Source organism: Neomonachus schauinslandi, chromosome 5, assembly GCF_002201575.2.
Source record: "Neomonachus schauinslandi chromosome 5, ASM220157v2, whole genome shotgun sequence".
NCBI classification, from domain to species: domain Eukaryota; kingdom Metazoa; phylum Chordata; class Mammalia; order Carnivora; family Phocidae; genus Neomonachus; species Neomonachus schauinslandi.
The window spans coordinates 38,713,620-38,727,499 of NC_058407.1; the positions used below are offsets into that span (position 1 = coordinate 38,713,620).

At 38.5% G+C, this 13,880-nt stretch overlaps 1 pseudogene; it reads left to right on the forward strand.

Annotated features, from left to right (window-relative positions):
* Window positions 1-702: 702 nt before the first annotated feature.
* On the forward strand, window positions 703-1,293 carry LOC110570490 (annotated as a pseudogene).
* Window positions 1,294-13,880: the final 12,587 nt, after the last annotated feature.

Genomic DNA, 13,880 nt, shown 5'->3' on the forward strand with positions numbered 1-13,880 from the left:
AATTAGTTAAGCATCTGACTCTTGATCTCAGCTCAGGTCTTGATCTCAGGGTTGTGAGTTCACTCTCTGTTCACTTAAAAAAAAAAAAAATGAGCAGAGGATCTGAATAGACCTTTCTTTCTTTCTTTCTTTCTTTCTTTCTTTCTTTCTTTCTTTCTTTCTTTCTTTCTTTCTTTCTTTCTTTCTTTCCTTCCTTTCCTTCCTTTCCTTCCTTTCCTTCCTTTCCTTTCTTTCCTTTCTTTCCTTTCTTTTCTTTCTTTCATAAGCTCTACACCCAGTGTGGGGCTTGGACTCAGGACCCTGAGGTCAAGAGTTGCATGCTCTATGGACTGAGCCAGCTGAATAGACATTTTTCTATTCAGGTGCCCCTGAATAGACATTTTTCTACAGAAGACATACAGATGGCCAACAGATGCATGAGAAGATGCTCAACATCACTAATCATCAAGGAAATGCAAATCAAAATCACAATGAGGCTTTTTGTGCGTCTGCTTCATTGGTTGTGCAGGCCGCAAGCCCTACTCGCATTGCACCCCAACCACCTACCCCCAATCTTGGCCCGGTTTTCCAGGCCACTCATGGCGAGCCTCAGAGCAGGGTGGCCGGCATGGGCCCGTAGTCTGGGGCCGCGTGTTCTGCCCGGGGTTCGGATCTCTGAGACACGTGGGCCCGCACGCTTGGGCGCTGCCCTTATGAGGCCGCATGACCCTAGGCCAGTCCCTAACATCACCTTTGCTGAATGTGACCCGAAGCAGATCCTTGACCCCCGAGCCTACAGACCCTTCACAGATGGTCGAATTCGCTCTCTGTCCCACCTCCGTTTGGCCTTATCACCAAGCACCTTTGTCCATACAGCCATCCAGACTGAGGAAGACCCAGAAACTTTGGGGCCATGTGAGACATGGCCACGGCGACATCACCAAGCACCGGAAGCACCCAGGAGGCTGGGGTAATGCTGGGCATGCGTCACCACAGGATCAACTTCGACAAATATCACCCAGGTTACTTTGGAAAACTTGGTATGAGACCTTACCACTTAAAGAGGAACCAGAGCTTCTGCCCAACTGTGAACCTTGATAAACTGTGGACCTTGGTCAGTGAGCAGACATGGGTAAGTGCCGCCAAAAACAAGACTGGAGCTGCTCCTATCATTGATGTGGTGCAACCGGGCTACTACAAAGTTTTGGGAAAGGGAAAACTCCCAAAACAGCCTGTCATCATGAAGGCCAAATTCTTCCGTAGAAGAGCAGAGAAGATTAAGGGTGTCGGGGCACCTGCGTTCTAGTAGCTTGAAGCCATGTTGGGGGGGTGGGGGGGGTGTTCATTAAATGCTAACAAGTGCTTCTCAAAAAAAAAAAAATTACAATGAGATACCACCTCACACGTGTTAAAATGGCTAGTATTTAAAAAAAGGAAAGAAAGAAAAGGAAGTGTTAGTCAGGATGTAGAGAAAAGGGGACTTCTGTGCACTGTTGGTGGGAATATAAATGGTACAGCCACTATGGAAAACAGCATGAAGTTTCCTCAAAAATTTTTAAATATAACTACCATATGATTCAGCAATTCCACTACTAGGTAATTTATCCAAAGAAAACAAAAACACTAATTCAAAAAGATATATGCACCCCTATGTTTATTGCAGCAACAGCCAAGATATGGAAACAACCTAAGTTTCCATTGATATATATATATACAGTGGAATACTGCTTGGCCATGAAAAAGAACAAAATCTTGCCATTTGCAACATGGATGGACCTTGAGGGTCTTATGCTAATGAAATAAGTCAGAAAAATGCAAATACCATTTATATGTGGAATCTAAAAAACAAAATAAACAAAACTCAAAGATACAGACACTAAAACTGTGGCTGCTGGAGGGAAGGGAGTTTTGGGAGGCAGGCAAAACGGGTGAAGAGGGCCAAGAGATACAGACTTCCAATTATAAAATAAATAAGTCAGGAGGATATAAGGCACAGCACAGTGACCATGGTCAATAATATTGTAGTACATACTTGAAAGTTGCCAAGAGAGTAAATCCTAAAAGTTCTTATCAAGTGAAAAAAAAAATTATAACTCTGTATGATGATGAATGGTAAGTAAACTTACCGTAGTGAGATCATTTCAACAGAGTATTCAAATATTGAATCATTATGTTGTATGCCTGGAAATAATGTAATGTTATATGTCAACTATACTTCAATTAAAACAAGAAATTTTAAAAAAAAGGACATTGGGATGCCTGGCTGGCTCTGTCAGTAGAGAATGTGACTCTTGATCTTGGGGTCGTGATTTCAAGCCCCACATTGGGCATAGAGCTTAATTTAAAAAATAATAAGAATAACCTGCAAAAAAAAAAAGCTCACATGTAAATAACGAGAAACTATGGTAACAGATAGGAAGAATGCCTCCTGACTGATGTGAAGAAACATCAGTAATTTGACAGAGCCAAAGAAAGAGTGAATTGAAGATAGGTCAAAAGAAGTTATCCAAACTGAAGCTCAAAAAGAAAAAAAAAAAAAGCAACAACACACCACACCAAAGCTGTGGGATAATATTATATAGTCTACTATGTGTCATTTGAATCCCACGAGGAAAAGGGAGATGAATGGGATAGAGGAAATATTTGAAGAGATAATGGTCAAGAAGTTTTCAAAATTAATGAAACATATCAGAGCACAGTTGCAAAAAGCTCAGAGAATGGCAAGGGTTTTTTTTTTTTAATTTTTTTAACCTAGATACACTATATTCAAGCTGCTAAAAACCAAAATAAAGAGAATCTTGTAAGCAATCCATGGGGAAAAATACGATATCTGTATACAGAACAAAAATGAGACTAATGTAAATTTCTTCCATTTTATATAAAGTGCTGTAATATTAACTTGTAGCAGACTATCATAAATTAAGGATGGATATTGCAATTCCTAGAGCAGAGTTCTTAACTGGGGCTCCATCTCTGCAAGATGTTGCTAAGAATTTTGTTAGAGATCATGGTTTGATGAAGTGCCTGAAACAAGCAAAGGCCAAGATGTATTAAATGTTTGGCTCAGCAATGTGCAAGCCCAACAACAGTGGAGTGACATCTTTAAAGTGCTAAAATTAAAAAGAACTGATGGCTCTAAATTCTAAGCACAGCAAAACTATGTTTGAAAAATAAGGAGGGGCGCCTGGGTGGCTCAAGTCGGTTAAGCATCTGCCTTCGGCCCCAGTCATGATCTCAGGGTCCTGGGATCAAGTCCCACATCAGGCTCCCTGTTCATTTTTTTTTTTTTAACGAATCTCTTAAGATTTTATTTATCTATTTGAGAGAGAGAGAGCGAGAGAATGAGTGGGGGGGGGGGAGCGGCAGAGGGAGAAGCAGACTCCTTGCAAGGAGCCCGACATGGGACTCGATCCTAGGACCCTGGGATCATGACCTGAGCCGAAGGCAGACGCTTAACCGACTGAGCCACCCAGATGCCCCAGGCTCCCTGTTCAGCGGGGAGTCTGCTTCTCCCTCTCCCTCTGTGCTCGCGCTCTCTCTCTCTCTCTCCCCCTCTCAAATAAATAAAATCTTAAAAAAAGGAACAAATGCTTTTTCAGAAAAAAAAATTGGAGAAACTCAATAGATCTACACTACAAAAAAGTGTTGAAGTTCTTGAGGTAGAAGGAATAGGATATGAGACAGTAATATGGATCTCCACAAAGAAATGAAGATTCGAGGAAGCGCTTAAAATGTACATAAATATAAAGAACATTGTACTTCTGTTTTTTTTTTAAAGATTTTATTTATTTATTTTGACAGAGAGAGAGAGACAGCGAGAGAGGGAACACAAGCAGGGGGGAATGGAAGAGGGAGAAGCAGGCTTCCCGCCAAGCAGAGAGCCCGATGCGGGGCTCGATCCCAGGACCCTGGGATCATGACCTGAGCCAAAGGCGGACGCCTAACAACTGAGCCACCCAGGCGCCCCGAACATTGTACTTCTATTTAAAGTTCTTAAAATAGGGCGCCTGGGTGGCTCAGTCGTTAAGCGTCTGCCTTCGGCTCAGGTCATGATCCCAGGGTCCTGGGATCGAGTCCCACATCAGGCTCCCTGCTCGGCGGGAAGCCCACTTCTCCCTCTCCCACTCCCCCTGCTTGTGTTCCTGCTCTCGCTCTCTCTCTGTCAAATAAATAAATAAAATCTTTAAAAAAAATAAATAAAATAAAGTTCTTAAAATAATTGATGGCCCAATCAAAAATACGAACAATATATTGAGGGTTTATAACATATGTGAAAGTAACACACCAATAACAATAGTACAAAAGACGGAAGTGTATCTGTAAGATTCTTAGACAACATGCATTAGTTACTATGTGCTTTAATATATTCTCAGTTCTGGGTTGAACTTAAGTACAGATTTCATTTTCACCTGAAATAAAGAAGCCTGTTTACACATGTAAGGAGTTGAAAACTGTAGTAAGTTGTCCTTTATTTTCCTATGAATGACAGAATATTCTTTTTTACAGAAATACAAAACTTGTCTAGAGGCAGATCAGTAAATTTCATCTTTAGTGGACAGTCAGCCTGCAGCTCACAAATTCTCAAGCTGAGTAGAAGAGTTAGAGAAAGGGACCTTCCTTGAGTCACACTTGCATTGGAAGGGAGGGCGAATGCTGTTCAATTTTGTTCTGCAGTTCTTCCATGTGGTTTCATAAAACTGGACACTTGGTGATACTCCTCCTCTTTCTCAAACCCAAGCAGCAGTGGAAACATTTCAAAATTTCCTTTTGCAATATTTTTCCAAATATTCAGTTTCCTTTAAAATCCAAGAAACTTGTCACTTGAAATCAAAACCTGTTCTATGGTTCTTGCAGAGATTTGTTCAACAGGTTCATAGGATTAAAAAAAAAAAAAGTTTACTGAGAGGGCTCATTTCTGTAACCCTTCTTCATTTCAAAGTCGTGAGCAAACTCTAGTCCTCTATTTTCCTGAAAGTACTCATAAGTCTCTTTTAACCTCAAACACCCTATTGAGAATTCTTCCTCTGCTAAGCCCCCAGGTTTCTATATGTAGCAAGGGATTTATGCACTCTTTTTCCCAGGTTTTGAAAGAGTTCCAAAAAACATTCTTAAGTAAATTAGTCTTTGTTTAATAAAGGTAGCCATTTTTTGTAGCATCTTTCCAAATTTCCAGATTTCAACTCTAAGATTTTTTGACACAAGCATCTCTCTGTAAAGAAAACAGTGTATTGTGACATTAACACCTGGATTTTTTTTTCTTAACAGGAGACTGCAGCCAACACAAGTTCCTTTAAGATAGACCTTTTGTTTCCAGATATGAAGACAAACATATAATACATCTTGGCCTCTGCTTGTTTCAAGCACTTCATCAAACCATGATCTCTAACAAAACTCTTAGCAACATTTTGTAGGAACCTCGCTTCCATGGAGCCCCAGTTAAACTCTGCTCTAGGAATTGCAATATCCATCCTTAATTTATGATAGTCCACTACAAGTTAATATTATAGCACTTTATATAAAATGGAAGAAACTTGCAACACCTTACCTCATTTACCACCCTCTATTCCTGTGCTATTGCTATCATGCGTTTGATATCTACTTATTTATAAATACCACAAGACTATGTTATAATTTTTACAATAATAATCAGCTGTCCTTTATATAAATGAAGAGAGAAAAAAAGTTGGTGTGGTCAGCAGAATGATGGCCCCCCAAATATGTCCATGCCCTAATGCCCAGAAGTTGTGAATATGTTAGGTTACATGTCAAACGGGGAATTATGGTAGCAGATTGAATTAATGACGCTAATCAATTGACTTTAAGATAGGGATATTATCTTGAATTATCCAATTACAGATTATCCAAAGTCACATGTTGTAATTAGGCCCAAAACAATTTCAAGGGTCCCTAAAATGGAGAAAGAGAGGCAGAAGAAAACCAATAGAAATAGCAGCATGAAAAGGATTCAGAGTGATATTGCTGGCTTTGAAGATGGGGCCACAAGCCCAGGAGTGCAGGGGGCCTCTAGAAACTGGAAAAACAAGGAAATGGATTCTGCTCTAAAGCCTCCAGAAGGAGCATAGCTAACACCTTAATTTTAGCTCAGTGCAGCCTATTTCAGACCTCTGACCTCTCAAGTTTAAGACAATAAATTTGTCTTGTTTTTAGCCACTCTGGGGTAGTTTATTACAGTAGCATAGGAAACCAATATAGATAGAATTTTGTGTTTACTTTTTCAGATGCTGTTTATTTCTTCCTGTAGATAGAAATTGTCCTATCATGTCATTTATTTTTAACCTAAGGAACATCTTTTTGTATTCCTTGTAGTGGAGCCTGCTGGTGATGATTCTCTCAATTTCCTTTTATCTTTATGTCTTTATTTACCTTTCATTATGGAGATGATTTTCTCTGGATATGGAATTCTAGTATGACTTATCTTTTCTTCCATTCAGTGCTTTAAAGATGTCATACAGTTGTCTTCTGGTCCCCATTGTTTCTCATGAGAGAAATATTTTTTCATTTTCCCCTTATATATATATTTTCTTTTTCCTTTGGTTAAGGTTTTTCTCTTTATTTTTGGTTTTCAACAGTTTGGTAGTGCATAAGTGTGATTTTCTTTGTGCTTTCGCTGCTAGGAGTTTACTGAAATTTTTGGAACTGTAAGTTGATATTTTCACCAAATTTGGGAAATTTTCAGCTATTATTGTTTCAAATATTTCTTCTTCCCCATTACATAATTTGTCTGTTCTCCTTTTGGTTTGCAATTGCACGCATGTTAGGCTATCTTTTTTTTATTAAAGATTTTATTTATTTATTTGACAGAGAGAGACACAGCGAGGGAGGGAACACAAGCAGGGGGAGTGGGAGAGGAGAAGCAGGCTTCCCACTGAACAGGGAGCCTGATGTGGGACTCGATCCCAGGACCCTGGGATCATGATCTGAGCCGAAGGCAGACGCTTGACGACTGAGCCACCCAGGCACCCCTGCTTGATATTGTCTAACAACTTACTAAATCTTTGTTCTATTTTCTTCATCTTTTTTTTCTTCATTCTTCAGATTCCATATTATTGTTGATCTTTCTTCAAATTCACTGATGCTTTTGCCATATCCAGTCTGATGTTAGACCCATCCAGAGAATATTTCATTTCAGATATTATACTTTCCAGTGCTAGAATTTCATTTTAGTTTTTTTTTAAATAGTTTTCATTTTTCTCCTGAAATTCCTCCATTTGCTCACTCACTATGGCTATCTTTTCATGTAAGTCTTTGAAAATATTTATAATAACTGCTTTAGAGTCCTTTAAAATCATATGGGTCATCTAGGGTCTGTTTCTGTTGACAACTTTTTCTCTAATCTTGGGTAATGTTTTCCTGTGTCTTTACATGTTTCATTAAAAAAAAATTTTTTTTTAATTTTTTAATAAGCTCTACATCCGAGCATGGGGCTTGAACTCACAACCCTGAGATCCAGAGTTACATGCTTCACCAACTAAGCCAGCCAGGCACCCCACATGTTTAATATTTTTTATCCTAAACATTGTAGACAATACATGAATTTATCTTCCTCTGAAGGATTCTGATTTCCATTCTAGTAGGAAGCTAAACTTTAGTAGCTGATGACTTTGAACTTGTGTAAGCTTACTTTTATATTTTTAGGATGGGTCTATTTCAATTTTATTCTTAGTTTTAGAGAAAATCTTTAGTCACAGGAAATAGTCTTTACCCCAAAGGTGTAGCCCCTTTTGAGTTTTGATTAAAAGCTTGAAATGTTTACCAAGCACCTCTGACTTGGTAGGACAATGGTCTCAATGTCTGTGTTCCCCCCAAAGTCACATGTTGTAATCCTAACACCAAATGTAATGATGTTAAGAGGTGAGGCCTTTTAGAATTGATTAGGTCATGGGGATAGAGCACTCATGAATGGGATTAGTGCCTTTTTTTTATTATTATTATGTTATGTTAATCACCAAACATTACATCATTAGTTTTTGATGTAGTGTTCCATGATTCATTGTTTGCGTATAACACCCAGTGCTCCATTCAATATGTGCCCTCCTTAATACCCATCACCAGGCTAACCTATCCCCCCTACCCTCCTCCCCTCTAGAACCCTCAGTTTGTGTTCTCAGAGTCCATAGTCTCTCATGGTTCATCTCCCCCTCCGATTTCCCCCCTTCATTTTTCCCTTCCTACTATTTTTTTTTTACATATAATGTATTATTTGTTCAGAGGTACAGCTCTGTGATTCATCAGTCTTACAAAATTCACAGCACTCACCATAGCACATACCCTCCCCAGTGTCTGTCACCCAGCCACCCCATCCCTCCCACCCCCGCCCCACTCCAGCAACCCTCAGTTTGTTTCCTGAGATTAAGAATTCCTCCAATCAGTGAGATCATATGATACATGTCTTTCTCCGATTGACTTATTTCGCTTACATAATACCCTCTAGTTCCATCCATGTCATAGCAAATGGCAAGATTTCAGGGGTTTTTTTGATGGCTGCATAATATTCCATCATATATATATACCACATCTTCTTTATCCATTCATTTGGTGATAGACATCTTGGCTCTTTCCATAGTTTGGATCTTGTGGACATTGCTGCTATAAACATTAGGGTGCACATATCCCTTCAGATCACTACATTTGTATCTTTGGGGTAAATACCCAGTAGTGAAATTGCTGGGTCATATGGTAGCTCTATTAGCTCTATTTTCAACTTTTTGAGGAACCTCCATACTCTTTTCCAGAGTGGCTGCACCAGCTTGCATTCCCACCAACAATGTAGGAGGGTTCCCCTTTCTCCGCATCCTCGCCAATATCTGTCGTTTCCTGACTTGTTCATTTTAGCCATTCTGACTGGTATGAGGTGGTATCTCATTGAGGTTTTGATTTGGATTTCCCTGATGCCGAGCGATGTTGAGCACTTTTTCACATGTCTCTTGGCCATTTGGAGGTCTTCTTTGGAAAAATGTCTGTTCATGTCTTCTGCCCATTTCTTGGTTGGATTATTTGTTCTTTGGGTGTTGAGTTTGATAAGTTCTTTATAGATTTTGGATATTAGCCTTTTATCTGATATGTCATTTGCAAATATCTTCTCCCATTCTGTCAGTTGTCTTTTGTTTTGTTGACTGTTTTTTTTTTTTTATCTTGATGAAGTCCCAATAGTTCATTTTTGCCCTTGCTTCCCTTGCCTTTGGCGATGTTTCTAGGAAGAAGTTGCTGCAGCTGAGGTCGAAGAGGTTGCTGCCTGTGTTCTCCTTTAGGATTTTGATGGACTTCTGTCTCACATTTAGGTCTTTTGACCATTTGGAGTCTATTTTTGTGTGTGGTGTAAGGAAGTGGTCCAGTTTCATTCTTCTGCATGTGGCTGACCAATTTTCCCAACACCATTTGTTGAAGAAACTGTCTTTTTTCGTTGGACATTCTTTCCTGCTTTGTCGAAGATTAGTTACCATAGAGTTGAGGGTCCATTTCTGGGCTCTCTATTCTGTTCCATTGATCTATGTGTCTGTTTTTGTGCCGGTACCATACTGTCTTGATGATGACAGCTTTGTAATAGAGCTGGAAGTCCGGAATTGTGATGCCACCAGCTTTGCTTTTCTTTTTCAACATTCCTCTGGCTATTCGGGATCGTTTCTGGTTCCATACAAATTTTAGGATTATTTGTTCCACTTCTTTGAAAAAAGTGGATGGTAGTTTGATAAGGATTGCATTAAATGTGTAGATTGCTCTAGGTAGCATTGATATCTTCACAATATTTGTTCTTCCAATCCAGGAGCATGGAACGTTTTTCCATTTCTTTGTGTCTTCCTCAATTTCTTTCATGAGTATTTTATAGTTTTCGGAGTACAGATTCTTTGCCTCTTTGGTTAGATTTATTCCTAGGTATCTTATGGTTTGGGTGCAGTTGTAAATGGGATTGACTCCTCTTTCTTCTGTCTTGTTGTTGGTGTATAGAAATGCCACTGATTTCTGTGCATTGATTTTATATCCTGCCATTTTACTGAATTCCTGTTTGAGTTCTAGCAGTTTTGGCATGGAGTCTTTTTGGTTTTCCACATACAGTATCATATCATCTGCAAAGAGTGAGAGTTTGACTTCTTCTTTGCTGATTCGGATGCCTTTTATTTCTTTTTGTTGTCTGATTGCTGTGGCTGGGACTTCTAATACTGTGTTGAATAGCAGTGGTGATAGTGGACATCCCTGCCGCATTCCTGACCTTAGGGGGAAAGCTCTCAGTTTTTCCCCATTGAGAATGATATTCGCTGTGGGTTTTTTCATAGATGGCTTTTATGATATTGAGGTATGTACCCTCTGTCCTTACACTCTGAAGAGTTTTGATCAAGAAAGGATGCTGTACTTTGTCAAATGCTTTTTCTGCATCTATTGAGAGGATCATATGTTTCTTGTTCTTTCTTTGATTAAGGTATTGTATCACATTGATTGATTTGTGGATGTAGAACCAAGCTTGCAGCCCAGGGATAAATCCCACTTGGTCGTGGTGAATAATCCTTTTAATGTACTGTTGGATCCTATTGGCTAGTATTTTGGTGAGAATTTTTGCATCCATGTTCATCAGGGATATTGGTCTGTAATTCTTTTTGATGGGGTCTTTGTCTGATTTTGGGATCAAGGTAATGCTGGCCTCATAAAATGAATTTGGAAGTTTTCCTTCCATTTCTATTTTTTGGAACAGTTTCAGAAGAATAGGTATTAATCCTTCTTTAAATGTTTGGTAGAATTCCCCTGGGAAGCCATCTGGCCCTGGGCTCTTGTTTGTTGGGAGATTTTCGATTACTGCTTCAATTTCCTTAGTGGTTATGGGTCTGTTCAGGTTTTCTATTTCTTCCTGGTTCAGTTTTGGTTGTTTATACATCTCTAGGAATGCATCCATTTCTTCCAGATTATCCAATTTGCTGGCATATAGTTGCTCATGATATGTTCTTTAATTGCTTGTATTTCTTTGGTGTTGCTTGCAATCTCTCCTCTTTTATTCATAATTTTATTTATTTGGGTCCTTTCTCTTTTCTTTTTGATACGTCTGGCCAGTGGTTTATCAATCTTATTAATTCTTTCAAAGAACCAGCTCCTAGTTTCGTTAATCTATTCTACTGTTCTTTTGGTTTCTATTTCATTGATTTCTGCTCTGATCTTTATTATTTCTCTTCTCCTGCTGGGTTTAGCCTTTATATGCTGTTCTTTCTCAGCTCCTTTAGGTATAGGGTTAGGTTGTGTACTTGAGACCTTTCTTGTTTCTTGAGAAAGGCTTGTTTTGCTATATACTTTCCTCTTAGGACCGCCTTTGCTGCATCCCAAAGATTTTGAACCGTTGTGTTTTCATTTTCATTTGTTTCCATGAATTTTTAAAATTCTTCTTTAATTTCCTTGGTTGACCCATTCATTCTTTAGTAGGATGCTCTTTAGGCTCCATATAATTGAGTTCTCTCCGACTTTCCTCTTGTGATTGAGTTCTAGTTTCAAAGCATTGTGCTCCGAAAATATGCAGAGAATGATCCCAGTCTTTTGGTACCAGTTGAGACCTGATTTGTAACCTAGGATGTGATCTATTCTGGAGAATGTTCCATGGGCACTAGAGAAGAATGTATATTTTGTTGCTTTGGGATGGAATGTTCTGAATATATCTGTGAAGTCCATTTGGTCCAGTGTGTCATTTAAAGTCTTTATTTCCTCGTTGATCATTTCAGTGAGGGAGGTGTTAAAGTCCCCTACTATTACTGTATTGTTGTTAATGTGTTTCTTTGATTTTGTTATTAACTGACATATGATTGGCTGCTCCCCTGTTAGGGGCATAGATATTTATAATTGTTAGATCTTCTTGTTGGATAGACCCTTTAAGTATGATATAGTGTCCTTCTTCATCTCTTATTATAGTCTTTGGTTTAAAATCTAATTTGTCTGATATAAGGATTGCCACCCCAGCTTTCTTTTGGTGTCCATTAGCATGGTAAATGGTTTTCCACCCCCTCACTTTCAATCTGGGGGTGTCTTTGCATCTAAAATGAGTCTCTTATAGACAGCATATCGGTGGGTCTTGTTTTTTTAACCAATCTGATACCCTGTGTCTTTTGATTGGGGCATTTAGCCCATTTACATTCAGGGTAACTATTGAAAGATAGGAATTTAGTGCCATTGTATTGCCTGTAAGGTGACTGTTACTGTATATTGTCTGTGTTCTTTTCTGGTCTATGTTACTTTTAGGCTCTCTCTTTGTTTAGAGGACCCCTTTCAATAGTTCTTGTAGGGCTGGTTTCGTGTTTGCAAATTCTTTTAGTTTTTGTTTGTCCTGGAAGGCTTTTATCTCTTCTTCTATTTTCAATGACAGCCTAGCTGGATATAGTATTCTTGGCTGCATATTTTTCTCATTTAGTGCTCTGAATATATCCTGCCAGTCCTTTCTGGCCTGCCAGGTCTCTGTGGATAGGTCTGTTGCCAATCTCATGTTTCTACCATTGTAGGTTACAGACCTCTTGTCCCAAGCTCCTTTCAGGATTTTCTCTTTGTCTCTGAGAATTGTAAGTTTTACTATTAGATGTCGGGGTGTTGACCTATTTTTATTGATTTTGAGGGGGTTCTCTGTGCCTCCTGGATTTTGATGCCTGTTTCCTTCCCCAAATTAGGGAAGTTCTCTGCTATAATTTGCTCCAATATACCTTCTGCCCCTCTCTCTCTTTCTTCTTCTTCTGGGATCCCAATTATTCTAATATTGTTTCACCTTATGGTATCACTTATCTCTCGAATTCTGCCCTTGTGATCCAGTAGTTGTTTATCTCTCTTTTTTTCAGCCTCTTTATTCTCCATCATTTGGTCTTCTATATCACTAATTCTCTTTTCTGCCTCATTTATCCTAGCAGTTAGAGCCTCCATTTTTGATTGCACCTCATTAATAGCCTTTTTGATTTTGACTTGGTTAGATTTTAGTTCTTTTATTTCTCCAGAGAGGGTTTCTCTAGTATCTTCCATGCTTTTTTCAAGCCCAGCTAGTATCTTTATAATCGTCATTCTGAACTCTAGTTCCAACATCTTACTAATGTCCATATTGATTAGGTCCCTGGCAGTCGGTACTGCCTCTTGTTCTTTTTTTTGAGGTGATTTTTTCCATCTTGTCATTTTGTCCAGAGGAGAATAGATGAATGAGAGAACAAAATGCTAACAGGGTAACAATGACCCCAGAAAAATATACACTAAACAAATCAGAAGAGACCCAAAACCAGGGGAAAAGAAAGGGAAAGAAAGAAAAAAAAAAGGATATGATCAAATATGATCAGGCTGGTGCATAGATCAGTGCCACACACTAGATTCTGGAGTATTTTGGTCTGTTTGAAGAAACTGCCTCCTAAAATTTTAAAGAAAGAAAAACTTATATATGTATAAAAATAAGGGTAAATACGATGAAGGGATGGAATATGACTGTAAAGATGAAAATTATAAAAGATTTTATAAAAGGAATTGATAAGAAGTTGGTTGAAAAAAGAAAGAGGAGAAATTTAAAAAAAAAGGAGAGAATGTGATCAGGCAGGAGACTGGAACAAAGCCATACACTAGAGATTTAAGGTATATTTTGGTCTGTTAGAAGGAACTGTATCCCAAAATTTTAAAGAGAGAACAACCTATATATATATCAAAAATAAGGTTCACTACAATGAAGGGATAGAATATGGTTTTAAAAATGAAAAATAAAAAAGATTTTAAAAAAGGGATTGATAAGGTGTTGGTTGAAAAAGGGAAAAGAAAAATTCAAAAAAAATAGAAAAAGAAAATTTAAAAAATTTGAAACTTTGAAAAACTAAAGAATTATGGGATAAAAGCCATGAATTCTATGTGCAGTATTCCCCTAGCGCTGGAGTTCTGCCATTCTCATTGATCGGTAAACTTGG